The sequence below is a fragment of the Pundamilia nyererei genome, unplaced genomic scaffold (genome assembly GCF_000239375.1).
Source record: "Pundamilia nyererei isolate P.nyererei 1_Seehausen unplaced genomic scaffold, PunNye1.0 scaffold00295, whole genome shotgun sequence".
In the NCBI taxonomy this organism is placed as follows: Eukaryota; Metazoa; Chordata; class Actinopteri; order Cichliformes; family Cichlidae; genus Pundamilia; species Pundamilia nyererei.
The window spans coordinates 353621-366196 of record NW_005187696.1 but is presented as its reverse complement, the minus strand read 5'-3'; the positions used below and the strand labels follow the sequence as shown (position 1 = coordinate 366196).

General features: G+C 41.0%; 1 protein-coding gene across 4 annotated transcripts in view; it reads right to left on the bottom strand.

Annotated features, from left to right (window-relative positions):
* Positions 1-12576, bottom strand: part of LOC102216204 (thyroid hormone receptor alpha) — a 103868-nt gene that overhangs the window by 25184 nt on the left and 66108 nt on the right. The gene's annotated exons all lie outside the window — the stretch shown is intronic.

The window sequence follows — 12576 nt, the reverse complement described above, 5'->3', positions numbered from 1 at the left end:
AACTAGGTTTAGCTAGCTTTTCGAATACTGTACGTTAGGTACAAGAAGTTCCTCTGAACTACACGTTTCCATCACGTCTGTCATGTTGCTGGTTTCTGGAGCAAATTTGAGAAAGAACGTGAGGAAATGTTCTCTCACTTGCATGAATGAAATTCTAGTATTTTATTTGTATGTTGCCTAACAAGCATATGTGTGTTTTTGCCTTGCACACATGCAGCCTATAGATGCATCTGTAACTACAGTATGGTCTCTTTTTGTTTTTTGTTTTTTTAAAAACAGGCAACAAAATGTCAGGTTCCTTGTATTTACAAGGAACCTGACATTTTGTGGCAGTAATCTCAGTCATGCCGCAGTCTCCAAATCTTGTTTTTTCATTGAATGACTGTGTCTGTAAATAGACTGATGGACTGTTAAACAGACTAATACAACCACGGCTTGTATTCACAAAGCGTCCTTGTACTAAGATTAACTCCTCATGACGAAATTCTTAGAAAAGTCTTAGAATTATGACATTTGCTAGGAAGAGAGTTAAAACTAAATCCTGATAAAATAAATAAACCAATCAACACGGGTTATATCCAAAAATGTTAGCCCTTAGGACAGCTGATGAGGTGAAAAAACAAACTGTTTCACGAAGCTTAAGACTTGTTAAAAAGAGGGAGAAACAACGGCAACATAATTGTAGTCCTGATGTGGCACACTGAAATGAAAGGACATCACCTTTTTCCTCCTGGTGAGCAAACAGAATATTTGCTTATTCAGTTTGCAAAATCTAATAATGCAATTAATTCATCTTTTTCAGTTTAAGAAGATCCAATCATCACTAACCCATTCCCACCAGACAATCTGCACTTTGTGTTACCCTGAACAATAAAACAGCATCCAAAAACAACAAGGCGGTACACATAATACATGCTCTTTTTAATAAAATAACCACCAACAGAAAGGAGGGAATGCTGCAGAGCCACAAAACTACCAATGAAATTAAGTAGTTAATGCAATTTATGCATCAAATGGATTTGCTTGAGAGGAAAAAATACTAACCTATTAAACATTTATTATTAGCTTAACTAGAGTGGCAAGAGTGGATACGAGGACATCAGTGCTGGCACAGAGGGTACACTGTACTACACAGAGAAGTCCTTGATGTACACAACAGCAAAAACTCCCATGCGTTTCTTTACAAGGTGAGGAAGAAATGTCCATTAAGAATTGCAAAAGTCACTTCAGTTCAGGTAGCGTTATATTTGCTCCCCACTTTACTGTTCATCTTTCTTTCTCTCTTAAAAACAGTTCTTCAATGATTCTGCATTCAAATGATGCATAAAATGTAACTTTTATTGAATAGAATATTTCCATTTATGTCTGTCTATCTTGCATCGTGTCTTTTTGTCTGTCATTCCTCTCCTTTAGTTCCCCACCTCTGCTAATGTCTTTCTTTTTACTGACAATGTCACCCTTTTTGTTAGGCTCCAACAAACCACTGACAGTTTTAGCAACACCTCAAGGTAAATTCCACAGCGTCAGCTATCTGTCAGCTGCGTCGCTGACTTGAAGAGCTGGAAACAGCATTGAAAAGGTTTTTATAGAAAACTGTGGTGATACTTGTACATTTAGTTTACTGTTGACAGAGCAGTTGTTCAGTTTTATGTCTGACTCTGCTGTTAGATACACTAGGTAACCTGCCTGACGCAGGAATGTGTTGCTACAGTATGCATCTGCCCACCCTGATAACTTTTTAAAAAGCCTTCATGGTTCCGTAAGTGTCATTGTCTCTGCAGCATTAAAAAATGATGCAGAGGTCTGACCTCTGTGACTGTGGAAGGGTCATATAGTTGCTTTCCTCTGGTGGTTACACAAAAAACACACACAGATAGAGGCAGTGTTATGTCACTATCAGTGCTGGGTACTCATGTTGCAGTGCTGGTGTCCTTCCTAATTATTTCCTAGAGGACTGAAAACTGCCACACTAAGGACTACATATTTACTTGTATAAAATAAGGAAGCATTACTGAATCTTGAGATATAAAGTCTACTCTCCTTGTTGCTGTTCAGCTTGTAGCCTCATCTCAGTGATCACCGCTGGTGTGGTGTAGATCAGCTGGTTGGTTTCGTGACGGTAGCAAGTAGGGATTGCCCATAATGCTCCATTCACACCTTCTAGTAGACCTTCAGAAGGTACTTCATGTAGTCACGGAGGGTCCAGGTTTCCAGCTTAGCCATGATCGTGATGGCATCAGCTCAAGGGTCGTCAGGTCCTGCGCAGACCAACTGTGTGAGGTGATGGAGCACCTCTTCAACCTGAGCCTGAGGCTGGGGAGAGTCCCACAGCTCTGTAAAAACCTCCTATGTTGTACCAGTGCCAAAGACCTCACGCTCCAAGGACCTCAACAGCTACAGGCCGGTGGCTCTGACATCCCACCTGATGAAGACCCTGGAGCGGCTGGTCCTGGCTCAGCTTCGGCACCTGGTGAGCTCATTGTTGGACCCACTTCAGTTTGGCTACCAGCCTGGCATTGGAGCGGATGATGCCGTCATTCACCTCCTACATCGTTCCCTCGCTCACCTGGAGACCGCTGGAGCACTGTGAGAATCATGTTCTTTGATTTCTCCAGTGCCTTCAACACCATTCTTCCCACGGTCCTGAATGACAAGCTGAAGAACTCTGGAGTGGACCATCACCTCACAACCTGGATTTTGGACTACCTCACCGATCGACCACAGTATGTGAGGACTCAGGGCTGTGTGTCGGACAGGGTCGTCTGCAGTACGGGGCCCCACAGGGAACGGTTCTGGCTGCGTTCCTCTTCACCATCTACACTGCAGACTTCTCCCACAACTCCACCCAGTGCTCTGCATAAGTTCTCTGACGACTCTGCAATAGTCGGCCTCATCACTGATGGGGACGACAGGGAGTACAGAGATCTGACCTTAGACTTTGTGGAGTGGTGCCAGCTGAACTACCTCCACATCAACACTAGTAAAAGGACACTAGTAAACACTAGTAAAAGGAGTTGGTGGTAGACTTCCGCAGGCACAAGCATCCTCCACTGCAACCACTGAACATCCAAGGATGGACATCGAGGCTGTGGACAGCTACAGATACCTTGGTGTTCATCTGAACAATAAACTGGACTGGACTCATAATTCGTTTTCTCATACTTGGGTCAATTACTTTTCAGTGTTATCAGTTCTGTCACTAGTTAGCTAACGTAAACTAATGTAAGTCTATAAGTCGCAACCAGCCAACCAACCGGTGACGTAATGTTCTGTACTGGCACAAGAAAGCGTTAAACATGTTCTTAAAACTTAAAGTTTAAACATTTATTTCTTAAACCCAGCTTCACAGACAGTATTACATTTATGTGAGTTAAGAGTAGGGCTCCATAATGTAAATTAGACTTTATACATGTAGAGTTTACGGACAGAGAAGGCTACACCTACGGCTTGGGTTGGGTGGAGCTGCTGCTACTGGCAGATTACAGTGCCAAAGCTGTCGCTAGATACGCCTGCCATAAAACTATTCTTATACCAAACATTTTTACTGAGAATGCCAAATCCAAAATTCCATCCAAGTAACTCAGAGGAACTCTTCAAAACTGTTGGTATCAAAGCATTTCAACAATAAAAAAGAGGCAGCAAAACTAAAACACTGGAAGCACGCTGGGACAAATCCTTTGCTGTCCAAAAGGAAAACGAAAGCAGATGAATGTGAAAAACAAAGGCAAGGCCATCTGGAATAATGTGCTCTAAATAGAAGAGACAAAGACGGTTGTTTGCCAGAGTAATAATAGACAGATTTGGTGTAGACAAAACCATCCCCTTTTAGAATAACCTCAAGAACCTCAACAATGAAACACCAGGGTGCATGTGTTTCTGAAAGAAATAGGACCAACTATCAGAACTTCAAAGTCCAAGTGTTTACAGTCATGATTTTTCAATAAATAGCAGTGGAACGGTCAGATATTGTGTTGTTGTTTATGGAAATTTTTACAGAATCTATCAATTTAAATCTACAGTAGACAGGAAGGTAGGTGATGGGCAGCAGATTGACCAGTGCAATCTATTCAGATCAATCTTATTTCAAGCTTATTTAAGCTCTCCTGGGGGAACTGTATCCCAGAGATCTGAAGAATCAATACCAAAGCTGTGGCCCAATCCGTCACTGAGACCTTTTCATGGTGGTTTCTCCTTTAATCTGTATATTTGATATAAATGGTGAAGACTTGAGAGTTCAAGGTCAATGTTTAAAGAACAGCATGCAACTGTTTTTTCTGTTGTTTTTTTAAGATGTGAATTTCACTCTACTCAATCCTGTGGCAACAGTTGAATACTGTCTTCTGCGGCTCTGGTGGAACGTTCCCTAAAGACAAATGCTGAAGCGTGGAGGTTAAGAGAAGCGACTCTGTTGTAGAAGACAGCGAGTGAATGTTCTCCAGTTGTAGAGTGGACTGAAATGCTCAAGGCCTGAGTAAAGCTTGCTGAGCTGACTCAGATAACAAATTCACAGCTGTGTCTTCAGTTCCTGAGTGCAGATCTTATAACATGTTCTAAGTATTGTTAACACCCTGGAACTTCAAAGCGCTAATTTTCTCTTTCTGCCTCTGTCAATATAGGAATGCTCGTAATCCGGCACCACCTGCTAAGTCTTACTGATGCTAAGAGGGAGGTCATATGGGTGTCACTGCTGCGACATCTCTCTTTATGTTTGCCCTGTTGATCTGTCTTCTGTTCTTCACAGTGACGCTGCAGGCATGTGAGGCCAAAAGAGATGACAAACAGCACAAGTACCTAAAAACCAAACTGCACAGTAGCTTTTAATACTTGATTTTGACACAGGATGTCATATGATAGATAACCTTCGTGCTAAAATTAAATTACAGGTAGGGCTGCCATGACTAGTCACGATTACTAGCAAAATTGTTGACGACTAATTTAATAGTTGACGAGTTGTTTGAAGCTTTGTAAGATCCAGAAAGACGCAGGAATAGGTAGTAGGATTTAAGAGTGTAATAACGGACTGAAACAGAAGATGGCAGAAATGCATCTACAAGGATGCCAGCTGCCATTAAACGCCAAAGAAGAAGAAGCAGCAATCTTCGGTATCGTAGCTGTGTCCAAATTCAGGGGCCGCATTCTTCAGAGGCCACATTGATAGGCCGATTACATGACAGCGACGCGAGGAAGGCTGTCCACGTTTGAAGACTCCTCCAAATGCGTCCTCCTTCTCCCTAGATTTGAAGGATGGGTCGGGTGTATCCTTCGTGGCCCAATCTATCCCAGAATTCAATGGTTGATTCTGTTGCTTGTTTTAAACTCATTTATTTTAGTGTAAGAACAACTATTTTAAACAGCTGTGCGCACATGCACTACAGCTCAATCTTTTACTAAAATATGAAGGAAGCTGTAAAGAGCCATGCAGTTTGATATAAACGTCAGGATAAAAAAATACTCATCAATGAATAAAACAGGAAAAGAGCATTTTTTAAAGGAGAAATGTGAAACCAGAGATTCCACTGACTAAAAAGATACACACATAAAAGAGTAGAAAAGCTAAATCTAGTGCAGTCTTTCATGTCCAAAACAAGCTGCACAGAAATGTTCTTTAAGTCTGACTGCCTATAGCAATCGCAAGAGCACAGAGCAAATGCCACCATCAGTGCTCTTTCCTAGCAATAGCACCCAGAGAACTGTGCTATGTCTTTGGAGCTGAAAAATCTGAAGGACATGAGCTCCTCTCAGCAGAAATTTGATTCTCTTCAAAACAGTGTGTTGTGACGATGTGCCTGCATTCAGCCATGATAAACTACAGCAAAAATACTGACACCAATTAAATATCATATGTAGAAATCCACCTTTTTACATTTTACATAAACAGGAACATCATGGTGGATCACGCAATGGGAACCACAGGTGGACAAAAATGTTTTGCCAGTGACTCAATGAGACTCGGGATGTATCAGTACAGGTAAAATATTTAATGCACTCTGTTTTAATTTGTTCTGGGTCTAATACACCAAAGACTGTTTAAAACAGATGCAGGTACCACTCTGAAATATAACTGTCTTTGAATCTCAGAGACTTTGGAGGTGGCAAACCTGGCAAAGGTTGAGCCTTTAAACACCTCTAAACGAAGCATGGTTTTAATGCAGTCATTCATCCTTTGTGCTGACGTTTCAAAGGCATTTCAAGTGGGGGAAGTGTAACACTGAATGAGCGGCGAGTCATCTCCAGTCAGTGTCAACCAACTCATTTCATACACTGGAGCTAATTTTTCCGCCATCATTGCCATGAGTTTTTTCTGCTTACAAATTCTCAATTCCCACATTGTTTTCTGATGAGTTGTGTGTGGAAAAAAAGACCAAACAAAACTATTTTATTATCTCTGCATTCCAAAGACTTCCACGTGTCTCAGCTATTCAAAGGCTCCACTGCCACTTTGACTTATAGGCAACAATAAACTAAAGTGAAAAACTTGAGGGAAATGACTGCAAAGGGTCAAAAAATTTGGAACCTGCCTTCACTGCAATTCCTGTTCCAATATGCAATATGCACGGAGACACAATTTTCCATCATAACCAGCTCTCCCAGTGTAATCCGTTAACACAGATGGTAGGAGTGGTCAAAATCAGCCAGCTCGATTACTCAGTAGCTTAGCAAGAGCTACGTCAAAGAAAGCAAACAGCACATGTTACGATATCTCAGCGTCCCAGACATCTTAAATCACTGCCTTCTATTCTTATTTTCAACTTTTACTCATAAATGATGAAAGCTGAACTGAAGTGGGCTCGAGGAGTTTAAAAGAATTTACTTTTGATATTGGAGTCAGAATCTATGAAATGCCAATCCACCCCCCCATCCAACTAGCTGAGAGCGATATGAAAGCACTGATCTCAGTTCTGCATTACACACATACGAGGTTATTCTAAGCACAGAAGTAAAAAGCACAGAAATTCTTGTAATCACACAAACTTCTGCATGCAAACTTCTTCAAACACACATCCAATCACTCAGTTGCAATTCTGCTTTGCAGACATTAATTGAATTGCTCTGATAAAAGCCAACTGCCTCCTGAAACATTCAAAGGCTTTGCACTGCGGTTAATTTTGAGACATACACACAAACAAGTTGGTACACATACACACACCAAATTCTATTTCAGCTCCCCGACTCCAGGCTATGCGAAGCCGTGTGTGTGTGTGTGTGTGTGTGCGCACTTGTATCAAGAACACGCCGTGACTCAGACAGCACAGAGGGGAGGGGTCAGGGCATGAGGCAGCACTCACAGGAACACGTGCGTGCCCAATGATACTCTGAGAATCACACGTGCGCATGCGCAAAAACAACACAAAGCGACAATCCCCTGTTGATGTCGCATACTGAGGCGTCCCAAACTGTCCTCTGCTTTCTGCGGCTCCATCTGCCCTCACTGCTCCTAATCCAGCTCTCTTCACTCCGCTTATCCCCACACAGACGCACACACGTGCGCTCGTACGAGGCATGCATGTAAACACACACACACACGCCAACATGCATACATTATTCATACAGCTGGGTAGGTACATGGCACGTGCAACTTTTGAAAGTTAATCAGGTTTTTTTTCTGGCTCAGAGTGGCGAGGAACTCTGCATGGCAAGAAGCAGGTTTGTTTTGGTTTTTTTGGAGACCTGTGTGTTAATTTCTGACCATCTTTATGCTGTTTATGACAGTTGTCTTTATTTATATACAAAATCACACCTGTGTCGTCTTTGGTGGTGGTCTGGGTGAGTCCATGGTGTAAAGAGCTGGCAGCTCTGTTTGATATCCGGCTGATATTTTTTCCTGTTAGAGGAGGTAACCTGCTTAACTGTGCATATGACATCTGTTCACCTCAACGATAAATTCATTTCTTAGAATTTATAAACCCCTACTCTTTAATAACTCGGATTTGTCCCAGCAACATTTCTGCTCATGTGACTGGGATAAACAGAGACTCACAGCAGCTCTGTTTTGAGGCCTTTTTCCTTCTGCTTAATGGACGGCTCTCTGCTGTGCTCTGTGCAAGAGGAAATGCTGTGACACTGTTGTCTGGATGTTCTTCTATGTGTCTGAGGAAATATAGGTAGCACTCCAAATACATGATTACAATTTCAAACATGTGAATGTGTAATGAATGTACAGTGGTCCCTCGCTGTAACGCGGTTCACCTTTCGTGGCCTCGCTGTTTCGCAGATTTATTTTGTGTGCACACATTTTTTTTTAAAAAATAAAAACAGCGCATTGTGTTCGGCGTCCTGATTGGCTGTAGACCATTGTCAATCAATCTCCTCCGTGTCTCTGGTCAGTACAGAATGCGTTCAGCTGGTCAAATTTACATAAATCTTCGATGGCTAGCAGTGTGACTCTGAAGTGCTGTACCAGGGCTGTTCGATATAACGATATATATCCGATGACGATATGAAAACGTCTATCGTTTCATTTTACACTATCGTTTATTTCATGGTGTCGCAAGATAAACTGTTTACGGCAATATGTTTTTCATCGTTTCGATGGTCACTATAGAATTCATTTCTCAAAGTACTCTGTTCTTTCTCTTATATTTAATATAACCACACTGCGGACGGACCAGCGACTGCTTTTATGCGTTGTTGTTAGCAACAACGACGGTTTGCTTGCTTATTATGCACATAGACCTTTCACAATAAAGCTGAAGATTCTTTTGAGATTTTTCAAAATAACCTGAATCACGTGTAATTGTATGCAGAGTGTTTACAGATGAGAAGCTGAAAAGAGCCGTCAGGTGCTAAAAAAAAGAAACCTTAGAACAGGCTTTTCCCCGCAGCACATAATAAATACTTCATGCTGCGGGGAAAACACTGGACTCCAGCTACACGACGCCCAGATGAAAACACTTCACGCAAGTCGAGCTGCCTGAGATTCACAGAATTTACAGAATTTACGTCTTTTATCGGGATATGAGATTTTGGTCATATCGCACAGCCTGTATGTTTGTTTTCTCCCCAACAAACACAACAATGTCGATGAAATGTTTTGCACCGACAAAGGCACCTGCGGTAGCACCCAAAAGGGAGGGGAAGATGCCATCGCACAAAAAGTTGGACTAAAGGAAGGTAGCAATTACCATATTTTTCAGATTATAATTAAGCAAAACAAAACAGTCAGATAAGTCAAACTTTACTCAACTCGTTCTTCTTGCTTCCTCTACTTCCGTACCATTGATTCATTAATGTTGAATTCTCTCACAGCTGCTCTATTACGATGTTCTGGACCTGAAAACAAGGTTTGATCTTTGGTTTCATTCTATAATACTGGACTTCTTTTTCTACGAAGGTTTGAAATTTGAGAGTTTCAACAAGAGAGAAAAGTGTGAAAATGTTCACGTCTGTCTCTGGAAAGTGTATAAAGTGTGTAGTGAGGAGTTTTACAGCCGTAAAACATCGATAATAATTGTAAAAAAATAAATAAAAAGCTGGCTACTTCACGGATTTCACCTGTCGCCAGTTATTTTTGGAACGTAACCGCAATAAACGAGGGACCGCTGTAAACATACACTGTGCTTCTGATTGCCCCAGAAGCACCAAACAGGCTCTGCTGGAAACATGTGGCCGTGCTGAATCCAACAATCTATATGTGACTTTAAGGTATAGTCAGTGTTTCACATTACAGAGTGTGTGATGTGGTCCGAGTAACATACACGGGTGCAAAAAGGTTGCATTTATCAAACGAGCCACGCCCTGACATTTAAAGGAACAGTGTGTAAAATCTAGATATCAGCAGATCACAGAGTGCAGTCAGCTGAGTTCTGTTTTCACCATCTCCTGGTTCATGTGGAAAGTCATAGCTATGGATTTAGACTTAGACATCGTACTGTTGCTTGCACAATGAAATTAGGTAGCAAGACCACAAAGATGCAAAAGTAAAGAAAATAATATACAAGTAAGAAAAGTAAGAACACTATGTACAGTATATACACGATGTTGGGTTACAGGAAGCATGGGGTGTGTTCCAGGCATCATAATGAAATATAATAAATAATAAATAAGGGCAGAATGGCTGTGGTCGTTAAGGATATGTTGAGGGATGGAAATTGCACATCTGCCGAAATATTGCACAGAACAAAATGTTGCACGAAAGAAAGACAAAGAAACATAATAAATAGCAAATAGCAGCAACAGAATGATTGTATGATTGAATGGTGGAGATCAGCTCACACTCTTAATTTGCATTCAGCTATGGATCGTCCGCTGTAGGACAAACTTGTGGTCAGCTGTCCAGAAGGATCGCATGTCTAATCTGTTGACATTAAGTACAATATAAGAAATAAATAATGTTTATGCACATTTCTGTGCATTAGAGCCCTGACTTTGCTCAGGAAGAGGCTGACATTTTATCCAGATGCCGGTTACTGCTGGATGATAAAACATAGTAGTTATGACGAGTGATGGGAATAATGGCGTTACTTTTTTCAGTAACGAGTAATCTAATTATTATTCCTATCGTTACAAGGCCGTTACCGTTACTAACAAGAAAATGTGGTCGCATTACTATTTTTTAACAAACAGACGGTTGAAGCTGTGTTCAGCTTACCGCATCTTATATCAGCTGCACGGAAGTAGCTGTAAGTAATCTGGGTGCTGCAGCTTTAAGCAGCTGCGCGCAGACGGCAATCACTTTCTGACAGATGATCACTTTTTGGTACAACACCTGGAGCTCAGGGGTTAAACAATCACATGACCACTTTAAGATGACAAAGCAACAAGGTGATATATATACCAGTGTTTTAATTGTGTTGATCGGCCACGTAACACCAGAGTCATGATAAACAATATACACGTCTGTTTTTCCTCAATAGTTTCGTCACGTTTAACATCGAAGGACAACGCTAACAAGCACTCTGTGCTTATGAGCAAAAAAGAAACAAAACAAAAACATCCTGACATTTAGTTGTTTAGGAAGAGGGGCAAGTTTCAGGAGTGACGGCGAGAGAGAGAGACAGACATTCTTTAAAGTAACGCTTTAAATGGTTACTTTTCCTAGTAATTAATTACTTTTAGAATCTCGTAACTCAGTAACTTTTTTCAAGAAGTAACCATACTTAACTACCTTTTCAAAGTAACTTGCCCAACACCGGTTATGACCCTTCACATCTTGAGTCTGATGGTGCACAAATTCTTCGCCTCCTCGACACGTGAATGCCTTTAAGTCCTCTTCTCTGCCTTTGTTGTACTGATTCTGCTCTTTAGCCACACACATAAAACTTGATTAAGGACAATCAGTTCAGCTTGTATTCAAATGACCGGGCAACATGGCGGCTTCCACAAACCAGCGCCTGCTGTAATGTATTATGGATTTATTTTAACTATCAGAATGCAGTTTGTTGGAAGCTGTAATGATGTATACACTGACTGACTACAATATCGTTTCTATTAAAGCCCCCAAACAAGATGGTTTAGTCAGCTCATGTCTCATTATTAAAAAAAATAAAGATTTTGCTTTATGTGCAATAAAAATACAAGTTTACCAATTTGGAGTTTGGATGTGATAATGGACGTGTCTGATTTGGAACATGTGTTTCACCGACAGGCTTAAACTAATCTCAATATTTGACAGCAGCTTGACATGAAAAGCTTCTCATTAAAAGAAAATATATTTGGCAGCTAAAAGAAAAGAAGGGGATGCAGTGCAGCTTGTTGGAGGAACGCGCGATAATAGTGTTCTGCTAAATTTGCTGGTGATCATATCTATAATATTGATTTCTATATGTGCCGACATAAAGCAAATCTCAATAAATTTACTTTTTCAGCTTTCTTGCAATTTCCACAATCTCTACAAATAAAACCAGTGGAGACAAATAAAACCAGTGGAGACAAATAAAACCAGTGGAGACAAATAAAACCAGTGGGTGTGACTAATAAAGCCCAGAGGGAAAGAAACTCCATGTGACTGTTGCTACATATGGCAAAATGCTTCACAATGAAAGCACTATGAAGAAAAGAACTGAGACATAATAATCACTTATTTATAAACAGTTACATGACTGTAGCATCAAAGAGGGACGTGTGGGACAAGCTATGGATTCTTGTTGGTCCATGTTTATTTCGTTTGTTTACAAACTTTGGCCCTTCTAACGTTCAGCTGGAGCTCCTCCTCACCGTCGTTTTGTTACACTTTTGTTAATTTAGTTTAGTTTTATTTAATTAATACATGCTTTGGGTCTCTGTACTCCAACATCCTCGCCACACAGCAGTGGCTTCAGTTTGCTGTGTCTTTAGTTTCTTCTTCATCAGGCCTGAAGTGAGTCTCTGTGAATTTATCTCGTGAAGCAGTAAAAGCATGTGCTGCGTGTGTGTGTGTGTGAGTGTGTGTGAGTGTGCAGCTGCACGTGCAGGAGGAACAGCGAGTACAGCAGGCAGCGTGACAGTGCTCAGCCGTCCCTTTTACTGCTCCTAAAATTCTGCTAAATTCATGGCATTCCTTCTCTTTACCTGCTGAGACAACAGCCTGTCTGAATCATTTGTTCAGCTTCTGTTTTTCACTTCTTACCTCAAATTATTTGAACTGGTAGCTAAAAAAAA